The sequence below is a fragment of the Bombus impatiens genome, unplaced genomic scaffold, assembly GCF_000188095.3.
Source record: "Bombus impatiens unplaced genomic scaffold, BIMP_2.2 scf_0203, whole genome shotgun sequence".
Classification (NCBI taxonomy): Eukaryota; Metazoa; Arthropoda; class Insecta; order Hymenoptera; family Apidae; genus Bombus; species Bombus impatiens.
This window is the reverse complement of record NT_176622.1, coordinates 1,172,707-1,195,313: the sequence shown is the minus strand read 5'-3', so window position 1 is coordinate 1,195,313 and position 22,607 is coordinate 1,172,707. Positions and strand designations below refer to the sequence as shown.

Genomic DNA, 22,607 nt, shown 5'->3' with positions numbered 1-22,607 from the left:
CAACTTAGCTTGTAGTAACTAGCGATCATGCCAACCTAACATTTCTCAACAATCTTCACAGTATCGACGCTTGTGGCTCTCGAGTTTCGTCGTTGTTCCAACAAATCAGCGAGATATCCAACTCTAAAGACCTCATCTGTTGAATCTTCCTCTTTTGCTCTTACAAATTCCTAGGTTCTGAGTCATCATCGGTACAGAATAAACAATTGTTCCTTGTATTTTCTATCGATACAGTTCTCATATACAGTGCAGATGAATCACAAAAATTCACTGCACGAAAGCAGCTTTGTAACAGTTGAGATCGTTCAAGCTAGTTTTCTCTGAAATCCTGACATTTTGAATTATGTTGTTGTTGTGGAAAATTAACGTTTCGCGACGTACTCGCTATTACTTCATCGTGACAAATAAAAAGTTTGTCCACAATTTGGCATCTGCGAATGGTAAATTCAAGTTAATGGGAAGCCACGAAGATTGATTGTGGTTGGGCTAACACCGCGACAGCGTTTCAATATTTTCTGCCGTGGCAAAGGAGCGAAGCATAAACTCCTCTCTTCCGCTGCTTATGCACAGGTTGTTACGTTCTCAATTCAAACGCGCCGAGAATGAATTAACCAGCGGCGAGGGTTCGTGAAGAGGACTGGCAGTCACGTACGCTCGCTCGCCTGTTTTTCGTCCTCCTGAAAAATGCCTGGCGAATCAAATTCGCCGACACGTCAGCACGTGTTACCTGGTGCTGACTTCTTCAGACAATTGCCTGTTAACCCTTTAACAATGTCGTTAAACAACGGCCAATCATCGAGAAGAGAGCTCTTCCAGGAAAAGAAAAATCAAGTTATACCATAGCGGTGGCTAAACTGCGGCTCTTGTTCAATTTTACTCAGACTTTTTGTAATTTTCCTAGTACTCGCAGAATTATTTTCTCCTGTAAAGATCCACAGTTAGTGAACTTATTTAGAAGATAAGGTGTAGGGTATAAGGATAACCTAGTTTAGGGTAAACCCAATTAAAGATGTTTTGCAGGAGGCATTGCAAATGCAAAAATGAAATAGTTTTGTGGTTTTATCTAAATAAAGATCCATAGTTAGTCAAATTATTTATAGGATAAGGTATAAGGTAAACCTAGTTTATGGTAAACTCAATTGAAGATGTATTGCAGGAGGCATTGCAAGTGCAAAAATAAAAGTATTTTGTGTTTTTATCTAAATAAACATCCACAGTTAGTCAACTTATTTACAAAATAAGCTATAAGGTGTAAGGTATAAGGATAACCTAGTTTAGGGTAAACCCAATTAAAGATGTTTTGCAGGAGGCATTGCAAATGCAAAAATGAAATAGTTTTGTGGTTTTATCTAAATAAAGATCCATAGTTAGTCAAATTATTTATAGGATAAGGTATAAGGTAAACCTAGTTTATGGTAAACTCAATTGAAGATGTATTGCAGGAGGCATTGCAAGTGCAAAAATAAAAGTATTTTGTGTTTTTATCTAAATAAACATCCACAGTTAGTCAACTTATTTACAAAATAAGCTATAAGGTGTAAGGTATAAGGATAACCTAGTTTAGGGTAAACCCAATTAAAGATGTTTTGCAGGAGGCATTGCAAATGCAAAAATGAAATAGTTTTGTGGTTTTATCTAAATAAAGATCCATAGTTAGTCAAATTATTTATAGGATAAGCTATAAGGTGTAAGATATAAGGAAAACCTAGTTTAGGGTAAACCCAATTGAAGATACTTTGTAGACAGCATTGCAAGTGCAAAAATGAAAGGGTGTTGTGTTTTTATCTAATAATATTCTATGTGTCAATGGGAATACCATAGTGTAGGATTGAAGAGCAATTTCCATTTGTGAATAATTATGAATATTGTTAAAAGATGACACCAAAAGATGGTACGTTGAACGTTGCCTCTGTATGAAGCAATGTGAGTAGCGTTAAGCGATAGCTATTTTTCACTCTTTTATCACTAATTTTGCTGCAATTTTTGCCTGGAACATTGTAAAATATACTTTTGTAATGAAAGTAAAAAGAACATCTGGGAAGAATATATTTTGTACTTTTTCTACAAGTTGTTTTAGAGACAAACGGTATTGGTACTTGCAGTGCTTCCAAATTTAGATGACTGGCGCATTCAGTTTTCTCTGCGACCGAGAGAGGGCACGTACATTTCCTACAATACGAATCCAATCCCTTTTCCAATGACATTCCACTACATTGGCGAGGGAAATAGAAAATTCCGCGATGCATTAGGATTTTATATACGTTTCGGATCTTGTAAAAACGAAAACAACTGGAATTTAGAAAATAATTTGAAATCGAGGATTTTTTATCTCTTCTAAAAAGTTCGACGTATGACACCTACAGTGTCGTCTACGCAGATGACTATGCATATTAGGTTGTTCAAAAAGTTTCTTTGGCCTTATAAGATGATAATAGATAAACAACAATTTCTGTTTTATCTTATTTTATTCAATTAGGTACGATCCATTTCGTTCTATTTCTATTATTACGTTCGTGCATAATTCAATAAACTAATATAAATGAAAAAAAATTGCGCATCTATTATTTCCATATAAAACGAAAGAAACTTCTCGGACAACCTAATAGCTAGCAGATAACTATAATCTATTTCGACTATAGTTATCTATTTATAGTAAACTTAATTTCTCAGAAGATAAAGATATTCTCTGAATTATCTTTCTATTTGCAGCTATCCCAATTGGTAATCTTATTTATGGCGAACCTAATTTCTGATATTCTAAATTTGTCTTTTTCTTTTATTTAATTTGTATTTTACAATTTGTCCAGCTGGACATTCGGTAAATTTTTCTAGTTTCATTGCTAATTAACATATGGATGACTATCCCCAGCAGGATACCATCTTCCAGTTTGTCTATTTTATTTCTTTGCTGTTATTTTCTAGATATTTCTTTCAGAAATATTTTTACGTTCTTCACCCAATAAAACGACGATATTTTCTGTCCCATATTTCCATGAAAGCGCACACTAAGCTTACTTATGACAAACCAAATTTCTAGTTATCTATTCATAACGAACTTAGCTCCTCAGGAAGATTTTTATGGCACCTATCATACAGTAATTTTACCACATACGATATAAATAACTGTACATAGCAATAAACTGTACATACGTATACGTATGATGTATAAATAAGAAACAAAAAATAAGAACTCTCACACAGTCTCTGACACGCAATATATTTGCTGCCATTGTATAACAAAGTTTGCCCATCACTGTACTATATCACTGTACTATATGTGCGCGTTGTTTCACTCTTTTGCTTCTTTTCTCTACTTTCTTCTATTTCCCTTGCTTTTTCTTTTTTATTCGCCGTTCCGTTTTTTTCTCGCTTTTCGTTTTCCTTCGTTGGCAAAGTCAAAAGTCAAGGTGGAGACACCGAATGGAACGCGTTAATCCAGCATTGAAGGAAAATCAGGCTTACGGAACGAGTGGAGAACAATTAATTGGCCGGATATTTCATCGAAGAACGATCCGGTTCGATCGTTGAAAGGAAATTTCCTGTCAACCTGAACGACGTTAATTTTCAACGAGAATTAAACACGTTTGAGGTTCTTCGGCTGTTGGGCATCTTTCTCTTTCCCGTAGCTGCAATTCTATCGTTTAATCGTTCAGATTCTGTCAGAAGATTCTCGAGGTCAGAGAAGATTCCCAAAATTGGAATTAACATAGTTAAAATTAGAATAGTAATCTGTCGTTACTAATTTTTCGTTTAAAAAATATATGTTGTTATTTAAAAATCAGGAATAATTAAGATATGCGAAAAAATAATTAAAAGATATCGCAAGATTTTGATAATCTGAATTTACGTATTTAACAAATATTTGAAAAATATTTAATAAATGTAAATTCCAAATATCAAAAAATATTTCATATTCTAAAAATGGAAAGTTGATGAGAACGTATCAATTTTATAGATACAATTAATTTCCAATTGATTCTTCAAAGTATCAACATCGTTTTGCATTTATTTTCACCAGATTTTTTTTTGTTTAAAAATGGCTTCAGCACGTCTGAAAAATAAAAAAAGTTTCATATAAATTATCTATACATATAAAGCAGCTAGAAAAATTTACCGAATATCCAGACAAATTGCAAAGTACAAATTAAATAATAAAAAAAAAATAAACATATAAAGTATATATTGTCTTACGGATTTGGTTTCGCAGTTCGATAGACGTATGTTGTGTTTCTCGATTCCTCTTGCCGAACTGTTTACAAACAAAACTTGATATCCTTCGGCCAATATCGCAGTCGAATTTTACAAACGCCATCTCTTACCGACAGTATCTATGTACGTACGAGTCACGAGAACAGTGCGGATTGAAATTATTGAAATACGTCGCGTTGTGTATGAATAGCGTGAATTATTCCAATGTGCGTTATTCCAATGAAGAAATAGCAGACATGCGCCTGATGTATGGACTTGGCCAGCCTGTATTGAAATCCAGGGGAACCATTTCGAACATCTGTCATCAAAGGTAGCACATAAAGTTAATTAAAAATCCACTATAACCTAAAAATAAAGTCAAACAGGACGTATGTTTATATCAGAGCTGGGTATTATTCTAATCATTTGAATAAATATTCATCCAAGATAATTTATTGCAATAAATCATACTAGTCGAATATTTTTGTTATTATTATTATTATTATTGTTGTTATTATGTTTATTATGTGGAATAATTGTTTGTTATAACGTAACCATTTCCTATATTTATCCGAATAACAATGATCGTAAATGTTTCGATTAATAATACGAATAATCGTTTGTTTCCACGCAATTTCTTACGAGTATTGTGTGTACAGATATCGATACAATTTATGCTGCTAATTTACCAGGCGAATAATTCACCAACGAACAACAAATATTCTAATGTGTCATTTGATAGAATAAATATCTGCGTATAATATTTATATATAATTCTATCCGAATAAGTTACGCGATTCAATTTTTAGTCGGACAAATTCTTATTCGGATAAATATTTGTCCTATTTCGGATATTTCTTTATCGGTTGGCGAATAAAGTTTCATTCTTTACCTTCGTTCGTTATTCGAGTGAAACTCTGTCCAACGCAGGTTTATACAAGCTGGGAATATTTCCTACTTATCCTGTGAGTCATCTACGATATACAGTGTCCCAGCATTCTTTTTTTTTTATTATTATTATTTAATTTGTCCAGCTGGACATTCGGTAAATTTTTCTAGCTTAATTGCTAAATGACACGTGGATGGCTACCCCCAGTGGGATACCATCTTCCAATTTGTCTATTTTATTTCTTTAGTGAGGTCAGTGGGGTATTTTCTCTTTAGTCTTCTTTTTATGAGAGTTTCGCTCGTTTCAGCAGCCAGCTGCTTTGGATGTGTTGCCGTTCTTTCCTTATATTTTTTTGCGTCCCTACCGATTTCTTCTCTGACAGTTGGCATTTTTAAGCTTTGCGTATATCCTCGTTTTTGACATATCATGGGACGTTGGCTATTGTTCCGAGTATCTTCGATTGTGGCGCCTCTAGTTTATTTATGTGACTCATTGCTGCTGTGCCTCATAGTGGTATTCCGTACGTGCAAATTGGTTTATTATCGTTTTAAAGATTTTTAGTTTATTTTCCAGGCTGAGTTTAGAGTTGCGACTAGTTAGCCAGTACATCTGTTTTCTTTTTATGAGTATTTTGTCTATAATTGACTTAGTGTATTGCTTCCATGTAAGTTGTGCGTCTAAGTGGGTCCCAGCATTCATGGCGCAACTTGGACGAGATGGTCGTACGCGAGAAGTCGAAAATATGGAAAAAATGTTGTTCGTTACCGTAGGTTTACGAGCAATAACAAAGCAGGTAATTCTTACGATTTGTTTTATTAATGCACAAATTGTTAAAGATGCTGGCCTCCATGCCACATACACATAGATGTGCTCACCGAATTAAATTTTCGAACGGCAAAGTGATCCTCGTTTTTAATTGCGGAAGACTTGCGTTGTCTTTGGAATAAACTTTTCATTTTATAAGTAGGTTTCTAAATACATAAATGGATAAAGTAAATAGATACAGGTTTGTGTCGAGAACTGCTGAACCACGACATAGTCAAGTGCACGCGTGCAAGAGAAAATGAAATGAAAGAAAGAAATTCAATGTCGATTTTCTCAAAAACAAAGCCTCGAACGAACAAAATTTATTCCATAGAAATTTCCGATTTATTTTCTCATGTACAGTCGCCATCTCCAGCTTGACCGTCAATACTGGGACACCCTATATGCGAAACGTCGAAGAAATAAAAAGTCGTCGCGTTAAAGTTATGAAGTTAATATTTAATCGGTTGACGATTTTTGTCGTCTTTATCGTCTCTACTTCCCTTCAAATTCTCTATAGTTCTTCGCTTGTGCCACTTTCACACGTCATTTCACCGCTCCATGACACGATGGTTTAACGAAACCGCGAACTTTAAACGTAACAGCAGAGGAAACGTTTTCGCAGTGGAAAGATTTGTAGATACAATGGATGGTACGAATCTTCCTGGCAATTTTGGGCTTCGAAGCACGATCAACCGATAAAAGCATTTGCTCTAACGTTATCTTTCTTTTTTGTTTAATATCAGGTCGACGAAATACGATATTAGCACGCGGAAACCTCGCCTGAAATTCTAGCCGATATCCGATATTTATCAAATTGTTAGAACTTTGTTGTTTGACGTCACGACCTAATAATATATTCCGCTAACTTTTTCTATCAGTTCAGAAACGTAAACCTGGCAAAAATGCACGAAACCTAAAAAAAAAAAAATACCTGCCGAAACTACGTTAACGTTTCGAAGGGGCTTACGTAAATGTTAGGACAGTTGTTCTCTGGAAATGAACGCTGATTTTAGCAGATTTTTCTACCGTTGAAAGGTTCCTCCAGCTAAATTCAGACCGATAATTCTTTAACGCAGCAACTTCGTACAATTTCCACGTATTTTAAACGTCTAGGTATTTTTGTTCTCGATAGGGGAAAGTTTTTTGGGGAAAAAGTTGGAACGAAATTCCCTTAGTCCTGCGACATTAATCACGTTATTTGTACTGCAAAGTTTACGGCTATTAATCTTTTCTCCAGACCTCGTCCGAACGTTTCTTAGTATATCTAATGACTTTAAACTTCCGATTCGCAACCGTCGTTCATTTTATTCTTTGACAAACACTATGACTAATTTTCTTTTTATTATTTAATTTGTACTTTACAATTTGTCCAGTTGGACATTCGGTAAATAATGTGACTAATTGACTCGATATATAACCTAAAAAACTTAGAAGCTAGCAAGTCGAGTCTCGTTAATGTAATGAAGTATTAATTATGAAAATGAAATTCCGCAACTCTCAGCCACAGTATTTTTTGTACGTCGTTTGTAGTAGAATATTTCCAAAAGTAATAATTTAAGTACTTTGAAAATTGCGTTTATCTGTAATTTAGTATTTAGTTGTAATTTGTAGTTGTAATGTGTGGAAAATTAAGTTTATCGTTCGAAACACTAACGCATTCCTTATTACTGATATTATTATATGTACATGTACGACATTATTATTTTTTGATACTCCACATCTGCAGTTACAGTTTCTTCTCTCAGAAATGTTTCTATTTTTTTTTTATTATTTAATTTGTACTTTACAATTTGCCCAGCTGGACATTTGGTAAATGTGTTTCTATTTTGACAATGTTTGTCTCAACGCAGTTACTTGCATGGAAGATTATTACACATTATCGCTATTGTTGTTATTATTATACGAGTAAAAAGTAGCTCGTTTTACACATTAAACTACATCGTACACGGAGAAGACACAAAGAACACAAAGACGCAAAGACGTAAAATCGAATATATTTAATTATCTGTTATATTAGGATAGTGTGCATTAACTAATTAAAAATAAAAAAAAAGAAACCTAAAAAAAACCATCGTGTTTCTTTATTAACGAAGCGGAAAAATAACGAGTCGCCAACGAGCGGAGAATGTAAAACTTCTAAAAAGCCTAGAAGCTAAAAATATTTCCTGAAACCAACCAGAGTGGCAGATCTACTCGTGGAAAGGTCAGACAGCAGATAAAATATTGCAGATGGAATCCAATTGCAGCGGCGATCTCGATCGAAAGATCATCTTTCACGATGGACAAACGCGTTTTGCGAGTGCCATTAGACGGATTATACGATGACGACGCTCTATAGATAAAGAAGATTTGAAAACCGAAAGAAGGAAATTTCGTTTCGATTCCAACTTGGTCGAACATTCGACCCCAGTTACGTCACGAAGTAAACACTTAAAAGTAGAGAAACTTGCTCCATCGAAATGTAGAAGGCATAATAAAAATATGGGTAAGAAATGACGAAAGGGCTAAGGGAATGGGCCAAGGAAAACCGAGAGACAAATCCGATATGACGAGATAGAAAGTGCAAAGTAGAATGTAAGGCAGACAGAGACAAACGAGACTACGGGCAGCGTAGAATTTGAATGGAACTACGAATGGAAATGGTGAAAAGCTATTAGCGAGGGGGAGATGTGATGATACAAAAAGACGGAACAAGTACTGGGAAGAAGAGGAGGAAAGGAAGTGTGAGGTTTGGAATCGGAAAGGAAGGAGAACCATGCTGCAGCTTATGCTTTCAGAATGCAAAAAACTGAAAAGATGAAAGTTGAGCGTGAAGGATATAGCCGATGGTAGAGACAGAGAAGATCTAGCAAAATGGTAATTAGATTAAACATGTGGACGTTCTCGTCGCTTCTTAATCGCCATAAACATATGTGGCGGATCGGTATCAAGAGGACGCCGACAGGTCGAGGCATCAACGCGGCGCAACACCTCCCGGGCGATCCGCGGGTACCAATCGTCAACACCAGAGGGCTACGACGACACGAGTCTGTCTATCTCGTTGTCGAATATACGAGCGAATGATACAAATACCGCACCTAGCGAGACTCCATCTATGTCTAAGGCAGGGACTACCTGGTACAGCCTTACTGACGAGTCCACCGGTAGTCCCGGGACGAAACGCCAAACTTTCTTTTCAATCCGCCACACATATAACAAACGTTTCGGTCGAATTGCACCGGCTATATTAAGGCTCGTGCACAATAGCGTTACTCGCTGCTAGGAACAAAGTTCGCTTTAAAATCGAAATGGAAGCCAAATATTCCTGGCATTGCGTTACTCCGATAAGAAGCTAACGTTTCAACAAGTTGATATCTGTTGGACGCTATTTGGAACAGTCACCAACAGATAAGAAAGTGTTGGTCGTCGTGGCTTCGGTGAAAAAGACGTTCGCCTACGGAACGAAGCAAATTAGCGAGCGAATTATTAAACGCAGCTGGTTTATCGAGAAAAGAACACGCATGGAACAAAGGGATGCCTGGAAGATTGATCGCTCGACGCTCGCGTTAATTATCATCGGGGCGTGATTAACGTTGCAGAGTAGCTCGGCGAGAGCACGTTAATGGGAAAATGAATTAATAAGCTGCCGGGGAGGACAAGAATCTCTCGGCGAACTCGCACAGCCGCGTTAAGCGACTGCAAAGATACCCTCGTGGTCTCGTATAATCATAGTAATAATAATAATTTCCCTCTTTTTGTCACTTTATTATCTTCTTACACATGGTCCAATTTTTTAACTTCGTACAGTGGTTCGCCAATGTTGAAGTGGATGCCACTTTCAAGGAAAACTCCACATTTTTTCTAAAATTTAGTTTTCTTAGTCGTCGAAGCCACTGAATATTGTTTAGCGCTAAATCAATTTAGTTAGTTTTCTAGGAACATGGCTTGCACAGATAATGCAGCGAGCTACAGACAGGCCAGTTTTCGTAATCGTATAAATACCCATAGACCCATAGACATATTTATACTTAAACCTTGGCACCCGAGGACTTTTTAGGTCGAACGTAACAGCTACTCCGGATGATTTAGTGTATACGTGACTCGTGTGTTACGCCTAGCGTAAAATGGTTTTATATAAAAATTAACTTACAAAAACATTATGTTCCAGTAATTTATCTATATTTACATCTTTGAAAATATGATTTTGTAATATTAATTTCTGCATTTTTTTTTGTACTTTGTAATTTATAAAGCATTCAGTAAGATGTATTCTTCAATATAATTGACCTTATTTTTCAACATCGAAGTTCATCTTCGTTTCAACTAATTTCACAATTTTCATGAAAACCATTTTTTAGTTTTTAAATTATAGTACTTTTATTTATGACTATATGATCGTCAAATCCGAACTAACGTTGAAGACGTCAGAACCATAGTTTCGCAGAGATATTGCATTAAATATTTTATCTCCATTTTAAAGTCTAATACTTAATGCTTCCTAATAAACAAAGAGCTAAGGAACCAATTTACGAACCAATATTGCACTCTCATTAATTGAAGATCAATTGGATCAATTGGAGATGTCGAAATGTAGCATAAACAGGAACTGTCGCCTCTCGCTTGCCACTGCAGTTGCAGCACGGAATGCCATGGTGACTGACAGCGCCTCTCGAGTGCAAAAGGTTAATCATTTTTTCACGTTTCGTGTCAACAAATTCTTCATTGTGGAAAGAGAACAACATACACACTGCCCTCTTGTCACACCATTTTATTGTTAATAAAAGGCTTGAGGATGTACAATACTCGTCGTATGTACAATACACGGCATCTTACGCACAGCGACTATAGTCGCCCGTAGAAGCGAAAGGATCAAAGGAGAGAGACGAATTAATCGGTAGTCGTTAGCCCGTGGTACGTCAATGGCATCTTACGCACAGCGACTATAGTCGCCCGTAGAAGCGAAAGGATCAAAGGAGAGAGACGAATTAATCGGTAGTCGTTAAGTAAGAGTCGAGTTGTGAGGAGTGGAGAGTTGAGTTGGCCAGTTGTTGTGAGTTATAAACTATTATTTGGTTGGCAATTAAATGATTGCGGATTTTGTCATTAGGTGGTATTGACAAAATCCGCAATCACTTAGTTGCCAACCCAATAATAATTTACAACAATATTTAATCACTTTCGTAATCGATCATGAAAATGGTATAAGTGAAGAATCTAAGAAATACGATCGCTTATCTTCGGTCTCTCGGTCTATTTACGTTACAGTAATCCGAAACTACGTTTACAAGATGGCAGAAATGTAGATTTCCTGTCGTTTAAATAGGATTCAATGCACGCGTCAAACGCAGAGCTTCAAGTGTTTCGAAACGAAAAATATGAAAAATATTAGTCAAAAATATTAATAATAAAATATTAGACCAGAAGTTTCTTTCGTTTTATCAGAAAGCTACTGTCTACATTAGGAGTTAATTAAAGGTTGCTTTTACACTTATCAAGGATCCAATTTTTGGTTTTTTGTTTGTCTTTACGTTGTTACTGTTTTTCTCAATTTTCAACTATCTGTATATGTTTCAACTACCTTGTCTAAGATTAGACACGAAAATCAGATTAAACTGTTTCGTTTCAAGCATATTTTATACACTCGCAGTAATTTCTAAATGTCGAAATACTTACGCACGTATACACAGAAGAAACGTTTGTTTCTGTCGCTATGCGTTGCTTGCTACGTGTTTCTTGTTTCTCTTCGACGTTTACCGCTGCAAACGGAAACAGCAACAACAAGCAGCAAGTTTCGTTAGCGACAACAGAAACTTGGAAGGAACACTGGCGGAATATCGGACGACAGAAAGCAGCAGCTTCGAACGTGAAACATCAGTAGAAAGTTGCTCGCCGTTGCTTCAGTGAGGATGCGCCTTAACACTTTGACTGCCACGGTTTCTCCTGTGACGCCACGGTAGTCATTGGTGACCGGAGCGCTTCAACTTCTTACAATTGTAAAAATTGTATAAAAGTTGACAGTTAGGGCATTTTGAATATAGCCGATAAATAGAAGATACTTTGAAATAAAAAGTGCCCCATTGAACAATTAAACATTTTTATTAGAATATCAATAAAAAAAAAAGAAATGAGAACAAATATTGCATCTAACGGTGCACAGTGTTTGCATCCATATCGTTTGATTTTCACGAATTTTGTTTCTGGCTAACTATTGGTCGTGTGAGACTGGACTTTCCTTTCGCGTGTAAATAGACATGGTTTTCGAGTATAAATGTAATTATATGTATACAGGGTAGTTGGTAACTGGTGGTACAAGCGGAAAGGGGGTGATTGTACGAGAAAAAAGAAGTCGAAAATATAGAATAAAAAATTTTTTTTAATTTTTAAATTGTTCCATCGAGACAACGATCTACAGTGAGATCCATTATAACGAGACGCGATAAAGTGCACGCGTACCGAGCCAAAATTCAAAGTCGATTTTCTCGAAAACAAAGCCTCGAACGAAAAATTTTTATTCTATATTTTCGACTTCTTTTTTCGCCTAGAATCACCCCCTTTCCGCTTGTACCACCAGTTACCAACTACCCTGTATACATATAATTACATTTATACTCGAAAACCATGTCTATTTACACGCGAAAGGAAAGTCCAGTCTCACACGACCAATAGTTAGCCAGAAACAAAATTCGTGAAAATCACTCGTTCTTTTTTTTTTTGTTACGCGTCCCTCTCATTTTTCCTTGCTTTCTAACTCTTTTTCTAGCTGATATGGTAATATTGCTGAAACATCGAGAAAGAGGTAAAATGTTCGACACGGCGCGTATGATAATACGATAATGGGCTTTTAGGAGTTGCACGTGGATCAATATTATTAATGGTAAAGTAAATACGCGAATTAGCAGTTAATTGTACTCGTAGGATTACGGGGAAACCGCGCCTTAAAGTACATAGATTGGGGAAATAATTTGATGCAGCGACAGTGTTGTCGTCATTGATTGCACGGGAAATACAGGAAATAGGTGTGCGATCGTTGTCGAAGGTTGTTGTACAGTTTGCGCAGACGATGGCTCGATTGATCGATGGCTGCCACGGTTTTCAGGTATCCGATCGAAACGCAACATCGATGACCTTTCTGCGGCACCGGATGCCGCGCGTATTCACCCTTTTCATCTCTTTGTGAGGCTCGCAGGAAATTTTCAATAGAGCCACATAATGCTCTATCGGCTCGATAGACTCGCAGGTATTTCTGGAATCTGTGGACAATTCTTTTCCCGTGGTTTAGACTCGTTTAACTCTTTCGTGATTAACCAATCGACTGCGGGATCTAGTTTTAGAAATCTGTCGTGCGATTAGGTCATGGAGTGCGTGATACATGTATTGAGATGTGTGTAATTTTGTGTGTTAGACTAGATTAATTTACCAAATGTCCAGTTGGACAAATTGTAAAGTACAAATTAAATAATAAAAAAAAAGAAGCTAGATTAGCCGCGCAGTAGTGACACACATATATGAGTATAAGTGTGTGCAAGTATGTGCGTGCGCCGCGTCTCGTAAAACAGACGAATGCAACTGTTCCGTTAGTAGCGTGGTGAAGAAGATGGTGAGACAAGAAAGAGCTGAGACGCGTGCAATGTGTATCTGTGAATATCTTGTCAATCGCATATTAAATAAATCTGAAACTATTTTTATATCAATTCTAAGTATAATCTAAGTATTCCTTTACATTTATTTCAGTGATTAAGATCCACAATTCTCAACAATATGTATACAAGCGACGACGAGTGTACTCACCAGGCGTACCAAAACAAAGTTTTCGTTTGACGTGTATACTCGTCAAATGCGGTTAACGAATCTGATTAACGAAACGATACGTAAACGAAGGTAACTGTTAGACAGGCTACTGGATTGTATAATCTTTTGCTACATCGCTGGCTTGCTGCACAAACTCCGCGTAAAGAAACACTTACGCTGCATAGAAACGGAATTTTGTTTATGACGAAACTGTTGTTTCTTCGCTATATAAACGCTTTCTTCATAATTCTAATACTACATCGCATTTTTCTAAGTACGAAAAGATCCAACACGCGAGATAAGAAGCGAAGGAAAACGAGCAAATGTTTTCGTAATGATCAGGGTCTGTTGTTTCTTTTTTTCTTTTTATTATTATTTGATTTCTACTTTACAATTTGCTCAACTGGACGTAAGGTCTGCTGTATTCGAGCACTTTCGAATTAATTTTTTACGCACTGTGCCGACATTGCGTCCCTCGTAAATTATTACGAGGTTTCTCGCTGGGAAATGTGCAAACACTCGCTCGCTTGTTGACAGTAGACAGCGGTTATCGGCGAGAGGGGAGAAGAAACGGAGGGATGAAAGGGATGGAAAGGAGTACCATGAGATTTCACGATACGCACGCGGTTGGTTCTCTCGTCGTGGTAATTCTCCGCGATTTTTCTACGAGTTTCAGCTCTTTCACCTCCTTCTTCCACTTTTCACTCGTTTCCAGTCGCTTTATACGCCGATACGAGACACACGTACGTACACACGTGTCCCGTGTACAGACTTGTACATAAGTCGCCAGACACTTGCTAATTTTAGACATAACCTTTAATCATAGATTCCTTGTGTTACGAAGGCATGATTATAAGAATAACCGAGCAGTGATCGCAGAAAACGCTGTAGGCTGAAGACAGACACTACGAAATTTTTTGTTTGTATTATTTAATTTGTACTTTACAATTTGTTCTGCTGGACATTTGGTAATTTTTTCTAGCTTAACACTTTACCGACCGATAGCCTATTAATCGGTTTTTGTCGCCGACGCTTACCGACCGACAGCCTATTAATCGGCTTTTTGTCGCCAACAATCTTTCTCATTATTTGAGCAGTAATTCGTTACTCAGTACTAAGGTACCTTGCTCAGTTGCGTCAATCGCGTTACTTTGTAAGCTCCTACAGTTTTATACCAATTTGAATAACTTACCGTTCGCGATGAACGAAAAGAATGGTATTGGAGAGTCTAAACCGAAACAGAGCGGATGCCCGGGAGAATCTGTGCCTGAACTGCCGGTCAGACGTGCATATGCTGTTGAATCGCGAGCGGTCGGTAAAGTGTTAATTGCTAAATAACATGTGCATGGCTACCCCAAGTGGTAGCCAATGGTAGCCAATACCATCTTCGAGTTTGACTATTTTATTTCTTTAGTGAAATCAGTGGGTGTTTTCTGTTTAGTCTTCTTCGTATGAAAGTTTTGCTCGCTTCAGCAGCCAGCTGGTTTCGATCTGTTGCCGTTCTTTTCTTGTATTTTTCTGCGTACTAGCCGATTCCGCGAAAATTGACCAATTTTGTTCTTCTATTGGAAAATGCTCTATGTACCAATGAGAATACCGTAGAATTTTATAGCGTGGAATTTAAGCACGAGCTCCCTTTCTATCGGTGGTAATAAACGATATTATCGATAATAATGGCAGAAGACACAGATAAAGATGCAAGTGCCGATAAACGTCAGTTGATTGTTTCTTCTTTATCGATGCCATTTGTCTAAACGAATGGGGCGTTGGATGTTCTTTGCAATTAAAGAAGTGACATGTACAGGATTTTTGAATGGGTATACTTTTCTTCTCCGTGCAATTGGACTACATTAACCAGTTAGCTGTTTTCGACGAGTATACTCGTCACGAAGGAATGGCGATATTTCGCGTTATAACGAGTCCTGTCGGTAATAACACTCAAAGATAAAACAGTCATTTCGCTACAACGTAATGTTATATTGTAACAGCCACGCATAGTCCGTGTTTGACGAGTATACTCCTCATCGCTTGCCTTTGCCCAGTTCCCAAAGTTTCCAAAGAGGTCGCAACAGCTAACCGGTTAATCCGTAAGTTTCCTGACTTCTTTACAACGTTTTCTACGACCACTTTTCTATTATGATTAGAGATGTAATAACGATACTTGCAGATATAATTAAAATATCGAAACTCGGTACAGTCAAAAGTTCGCCATAACGGATCGCTTCAAAAAGGTATCGCCATAAATTGCAAACGTGATCATAATTTCGAACAGAAAAATTTCAGAAAAATTTTACTATCGTAATCGATATGTAAATCTAAGCAAAACTGGAAGATCTCCAAAAATCTAGTCAAAGTAGCCAGCAATATCCAGTAACAATTTGGTTAAACAATATTTGGATAATTTATCACTTATCCGATATTGGTATGTGTATAGAACGCGTGATATATAACAGTTGGGAAAATGAAATTTTCGCACGTGGAAGTGGCGTGAAAGGGGAACGTGGTAGGCCGGTGCACGGGAATTTACATTTTCGAGCTGAACGGAGAAACTGAATTCGCTCTCAGGTTAAAGGGTAGCGAGCCTCGTTTCTCGTAACGGTTGTTTGTTAGAGCGGAGAATGTCGATTTTCGATAAAACCGAACGATCGGCTATCTGTTTCCCCTGTCGAATGTTTGCTACGCTTTCTACGTCGATAAGAAGAACATGCAGCTTTTTTCCGCTCCTTTTTACCTCTCTGACTCATCTCACTTCTCTAGCGATAGTGTTTTGGTTTCTTTCTCTAAATGAGCTTGACAGGTGGCGCTAAGTATTTTCTGGTATTCTTCTTCCATCGTACTTGGTCCAGTTGATTTCGTTTTTAAAGGACCAATCGAAAGTTGCGTGAGAAATGCAGCGCTAGTAACAGTGTCGGTAGACTGGATCGACAATGCTAGTAGGTTGGTATTAATGTCAATGGTATTGACATCATTCGTAGTATCATAGGCTATGTCATTGGTAGGGCTGTTGACTAGATAATTAAGAGCACCGATTGTATATACAGGGTGCGGCCGAACAACGTGTATCATACAAGCGGATACCAGGTGATTCCTTATGAAAAAGTAAGAACGAAATATAATATTGGGTTGGCAAATAAGTGATTGCGGATTTTGTCATTAGGTAGTATCGACAAAAGCCGCAATCACTTAGTTGCCCAATAGATAAGAAAAGAATTAAATGGAATAAAATTTGTTCATTTGAGGCTTAGTTTACGAGAGAATCGAGTTTGAAAATTTATCAAGTATAGTGGAACATGATTGTATTCCGAATAACAGTGGAATATACATTGAAAAACCAAGGTAACTATAACACCGATAATCTACAAACGTCACTGACCACAAAATAGATTCAACACGTTTTTTCGCGGTCGCGTAACAATCGTCAACGGGTTAATCGATGACATCTATGGGCAAGGACGGACTAGTCGATTCGCGTGTGTTTAGAAGGACGTGCACACAGCGTACAGGTCGGTGTACAGTGCGGTAACAATAGTAACACTGACAGCAACAGTAAAAGACAACGACTACCTCGTTACCTACGAAGGCGACTAACTATGAATACGAGTGAACTATGAATACGATGAAGGCGAGTAACTATGAACAACTTGAAAGAATTTCACCCTCTAACCTGCTCATAACTATATTCAAGGCTTCGTAAATGCTCGAGCAAAATTCACGTTGCACATGCAAATCGGTTTGCGTTAGGTTAGGTTAGGCTGAGATTCAACGCGACGTTTTCGCTGTTGACTACATTTGTTCTGAAGTTGGCGTAATTTGGATACTAGAGTGGTATTCGAATCGTATTAAACAAGACGTCATGGATACGCGAATAGCTTTTCGAACGATGTTGGATGCCAGTCGTGGTGCTCCTGCAGGCTTGCAAAATCGTAACAGGTATTCGAATATTCTGTCGAATTCGTCTGGATTATTTTTGGATTATTCGTCTGAATTATTTTTGGATTACTCGTTTTGATTATAGGAATTGTATTATTAACAGAAGGAAGCTACGGGTAAATGGCTTCTGGAACGACGTTAGATGCGAGTCATGGTGTTTCTGCAGGCTTGCAAAATTGTGACAGGTATTCGAATGTTCTGTGGAATTCGTCTGAATTATTTTTGGATTACTCGCTTGGATCATAGAAGTTGTATTATAAATAAGAGGGAGCCACGGGTGAATGGCTTCTGGAACGACGTTAGATGCGAGTCATGGTGTTTCTGCAAGCTTGCAAAATTGTAACAGGTATTCGAATGTTCTGCAGAATTCGTCTGGATTATTTTTGGATTACTCGTTTGAATTATAGGAATTGTATTATTAACAGAAGGAACCCACGGTTGAATGGCTTCTGCAACGACGTTAGATGCGAATCATGGTGTTTCTGCAGGCTCGCAAAATCGTAACAGGTATTCAAATATTCTGTCGAATTCATCTGGATTATTTTTGGATTATTCGTCTGAATTATTTTTGGATTATTCGTCTGAATTATTTTTGGATTACTCGTTTGGATCATAGAAGTTGTATTACAAATAAGAGGGAGCCACGGGTGAATGGCTTCCGGGACGACATTAGAAAGAATCGTGGTGTTCCTGCAGACTTACGAGCTCGTAACAGGTGTGGCAAGATCTTTTAGAATTTGTCGCGAGAAATAATGCACCGATAGGACAGAGGTTGAAGAGAAGCGCGAAGAAAGGTGTTAAATCGTGGTCGCGACTAATTGCCACGCTGCTGCTCGAGTTGATGTAACGTTCGGATTACAAGTTGTATCACCAACAAGCGGAAACCGCGAGCAAATAGCTTCTGGAACGATGTTCAACGCAATTTGTAGCGCTTGTACAGAATTCTCCAAGGATCCTACAATTTGTCCAAGAAATTAATACACAGAGAAGGAGCGATGGCAGGAAATAAGTCGCAAAGTCGCGAAAGGCCAGGTGCGTGACTATCGACTACACTGTTTCTAGAATTGACGTAACTGCGTTTGGATTAGAGTTTTACAACACCGTTTTCATTGGTATCCTACAACTTTTTGCAATTCGCCCTGAAGATTAACGCACCGAAAGAAGATGGCTCCGTGGAAAGACACAGAGTCCAACGTGAAACTAATTTTTCTTTTTATCATTTAATTTCTACCTTACAATTCGTCCAGCTGGACATTCGGTAAATTTTTCTAGTTTCAACGTGAAACTATGAAACACCAATGAAAAAAATAAAAGAAGCGGGAGAAAAGAGAGAAAAAGGATGAACGCGCGCGGCTGATGAAAAGACAGAGAGACGATGGGAGTCGGTGAATGAGGATCGGGTGTTTCCGGCCGGTTTCGACTCCGTCCGTTGGGTCATTGGGTCAAATCTTCGGTTACATGGGGGTAGAGCCATATACAGGGCAGACTGTACGCGTTCACAATGCAAACTTCAACCCTTAGCGGCGCGCGGCCGGCTCGTTATTCGATGCGCGACTATTTTTAGAATATACCGACCGCCCGGAGTTAGAGAAGCCGGAGTGGCCCGTGCCGCGACCAGGTCGAGCCCAAATAAAAGATGAATAACACAGGGTGCCCCGTGACCATCCTAACCTCTCTTTTCCTCACCTCAGCGCCCTTTTTTCTTTTTATCTTCTCTTTTCTTCGCTTTTGTTTCTTCTTTCTCTCTTTTTCTCTCTCTCTCTTTTTTTTTTTATAACACCATTACGCGACATTTGACGGTCTACCGGTATATTTTTATCGGTTTTAAGGGCTGGTGCAGACCTTTGCCGTGATTTTTGCCGATGTGTCGTTGCGATGGATGCGTGGCATCGTCTCTTCTTTAACACCATTTTCACTTTAGTCGCTAAGAAGCTAGAAAAATTTATCGAACGATTCAGCTGGGCAAATTGTAAAGTAGAATTTAAATAAAAAAAGGAAAAAAGAAAAAGTTTATTCTCCAGGAAGCTTCGATCTCGACGGTCTTTCCGGAGATTTTCATTTAACGTGTTTGAAAATGTGTCTCGTTGACGAGGTATTTTTAATTAAGAAACAAACGATTGATGCGCGGATATATTAGTTGTTATCTGGTTTTTAACCGTAGCTTTATTCAATAATTAAAAAGAGGAGGTTTCAATCTCACGGATTTATCCAGAGAAGATTCTCATTGCGTTTAAAATACGTTTTACGAAGGGAGATATTTTTAATTAAGAAACAAGCTATTGATATACAGATACTAAGCGTCATCCCCTTTTTAACAGTATTTTTATTTAGCAGTTAAAACGAACCTTCGATATCGTTCGTTCTTCAGAAAACTTTCATTTAACGTCTTTAAAATACGTTTTATGAAAGAAGCTATTTCTAATTAAAAAATAAGCGATTGATACACAGATATTAGACGAGTATCGTGTTGTACGAATATCTTATTATATTTTCATCTCGAATATTCGTCCCGTACGCATATCTCTTTACACAGTATTTCACGAAACAACGATCATCGCCACATACGCAACAATCGCGCATACAAATATACAAATACCAACTGGTTGCTGAAGCAAGCAAAACTCTCATAGAAAGAAAACTAAAAAGAGAACACTCCACTGACCTCACTGAAGAAATAAAATAGACAAAATGGTAGATTTTTTTTTTATTTATTTATTTGAATTTTACAATTTATCCAGTAGGACATTTGGTAAAATATTATAGCTTAGTGGTATAATAATATAACATGTGGATGGCTACCCCATAGTGAGATACCATCTTCGAATAAACTGGTAGATGGTATCCCGCTGAGGTTAGCCATCCACATATTACTCAGCAATTATGTTAGAAAAATTTACCAAACGTCCAGCTGGACAAATTATAAAATACAAATTAAATAAGAAAAAAATAAAAAGAAGATAAAGAGAAAACACCCCACTGACCTCACTGAAGAAATAAAGTAGTCAAACTGGTAGATGGTATCCCGCTGGGGTTAGCTATCCACATATTACTCAGCAATTATGTTAGAAAAATTTACCAAACGTCCAGCTGGACAAATTGTAATATACAAATTAAATAAGAAAAAAAAATGAAAAGAAGCTAAAGAGAAAATACCCCACTGATCTCACTGAAGAAATAAAATAGTCAAACTGGTAGATGGTATCCCGCTGGGGTTAGCCATCCACATATTACTCAGCAATTATGTTAGAAAAATTTAGTAAACGTCCAGCTGGACAAATTGTAAAATACAAATTAAATAAGAAAAAAAATAAAAAGAAGATAAAGAGAAAACAACCCACTGACCTCACTGAAGAAATAAAATAGTCAAACTGGTAGATGATATCCCGCTGGGGTTAGCCATCCACATATTACTCAGCAATTATGTTAGAAAAGTTTACCAAATTGTAAAGTACAAATTAAATAATAAAAAAAATATACAAATACTTATGTACCAGAGAAATAACAAAAATTCGTTCCAAGTATATGGAAAAGTGACATAATTTGCCTGCAAAGTGTACCCAAGTTGAAACGCGACTAACGAAGAGAAGAATGCAAAATTCATTTTTTTCCCATTAATTTCACACACATGTGTCTGCCTATCTATTCATCACAGGTTTTCAATTCATCGTCCTATCGCGCAGATTTTCGATCGTCTCGTTACAAAAGCAAACCTCGTGCCTGCAAATTTCTGTAAATTCGTTGATTCGTCATCCAGCGTCGATTCTCATTGAGAATTTCGTATTATCACGCGTATTCGCCCATACAACGAATCATCGACAGAGTTATAAAATTCGAGCAATAAATAACACCCTGTCATCTGTGTCGAACATAAGAAAAAGAAAGAAGAAGAAAATGAGAAAAAAAAAAAAGGGAGAAGGAGAAGTAGCGTAATTTCGTGGCAGCTACGAGACTCCGCATCGTTACTGGAGGGTTGTTAACCCTTGGGATGTCGATGGCAGCCGCTCGATTGGCTGTCGCCTCGATACGAAACCCGATCGAGGTCACACGCGAATGTTTATCGGTTGGTTCGATGGGGATGTTAACCTGCACCCTACCACGAAATTATGTCCATTATTTATAGGGATTTATAGGGATATTTTCGGAACGTTTCACGTGTCTGTTCCCCGTTTACGTACACGTGATATTTAAAGGCGAATTTATCGCTTACAAGAGGAACGTTTCTAGTCGACCGAGAGAAAGGATGTTCGTCGAGGATTCCCAAGTTTCAACGAAACGAGCGTGCTTCCATGCAAACTAAGAAGGCGAAGTCCAATAAAGAGGAAATTTACTGGACCGAGAAAGGTGGAGGGAACGGAGAAGAAAAAAAGGAAACGTAGAAAGAGAGACAGGGGAAACGGGGAGGAAAAAGAGGGCGGAGAAGTTTAGGTAGACGGAGAGAGATGGAGAAATAAATCGTCAACCTATATCAGGATGAGATCTCGTTATTCGTCGACGACAGTAAAAGCATGCTAAGTAAGCCGATGAGCTGGATTTTTTAGCAAATTGAATAATTTAATTCGGCCTCTTGCAGCTCGTCTATCGTTTAACGATACTAACTTAACGGTAATACGAAATTCGTTTTATCGACAGAGATGATAAACCAAATTTCTTTTATTTAGAGTCTCCGACGAGTCGATAAATTTCTCGCTCACGTTACGTAAACGGGGGTTATTTACTTTCAACACGTTTTTCTTTGGTTGAACGTCTTCGAAAAAATGTCGAGAAAATACGAGCATAGGAATGGTACGAAGTTAACTTTATGGAACAGGATGATACACTTCTCTACCAGCGTTTTTATTCCATTCTTCGACAATTCGATAAATTTTCCACTCTCGTTCCGTAAACGTTTTTACGGTTACCGAGAGCCGCAAACGTGGGCCATTTATGCCCCACACGTTTTTCATCGGACAAAAGTCCTCGGAAAAATTGGAGAAAATTCATACACCATCTTTCAACCTTACAAATTCTGATGCTCACAGTCGTTCAT

General features: G+C 37.6%; 1 protein-coding gene across 12 annotated transcripts in view; it reads left to right on the top strand.

The window, feature by feature from the left end:
• The window catches only part of LOC100742779 (potassium voltage-gated channel protein eag), a 130,763-nt gene that overhangs the window by 13,868 nt on the left and 94,288 nt on the right, over positions 1-22,607 (top strand). Inside the window, exon 1 of one of the 12 annotated variants that reach the window (XM_033319674.1) lies at positions 4,319-4,519. The exons of 10 other annotated variants lie outside the window; for them this stretch is intronic. The gene's annotated coding sequence lies outside the window, so the exon portion shown is untranslated. Of the gene's footprint in view, positions 1-4,318; positions 4,520-22,607 lie in introns of those variants that run through there. One more of the 12 variants, XM_024366177.2, reaches the window with a different exon arrangement.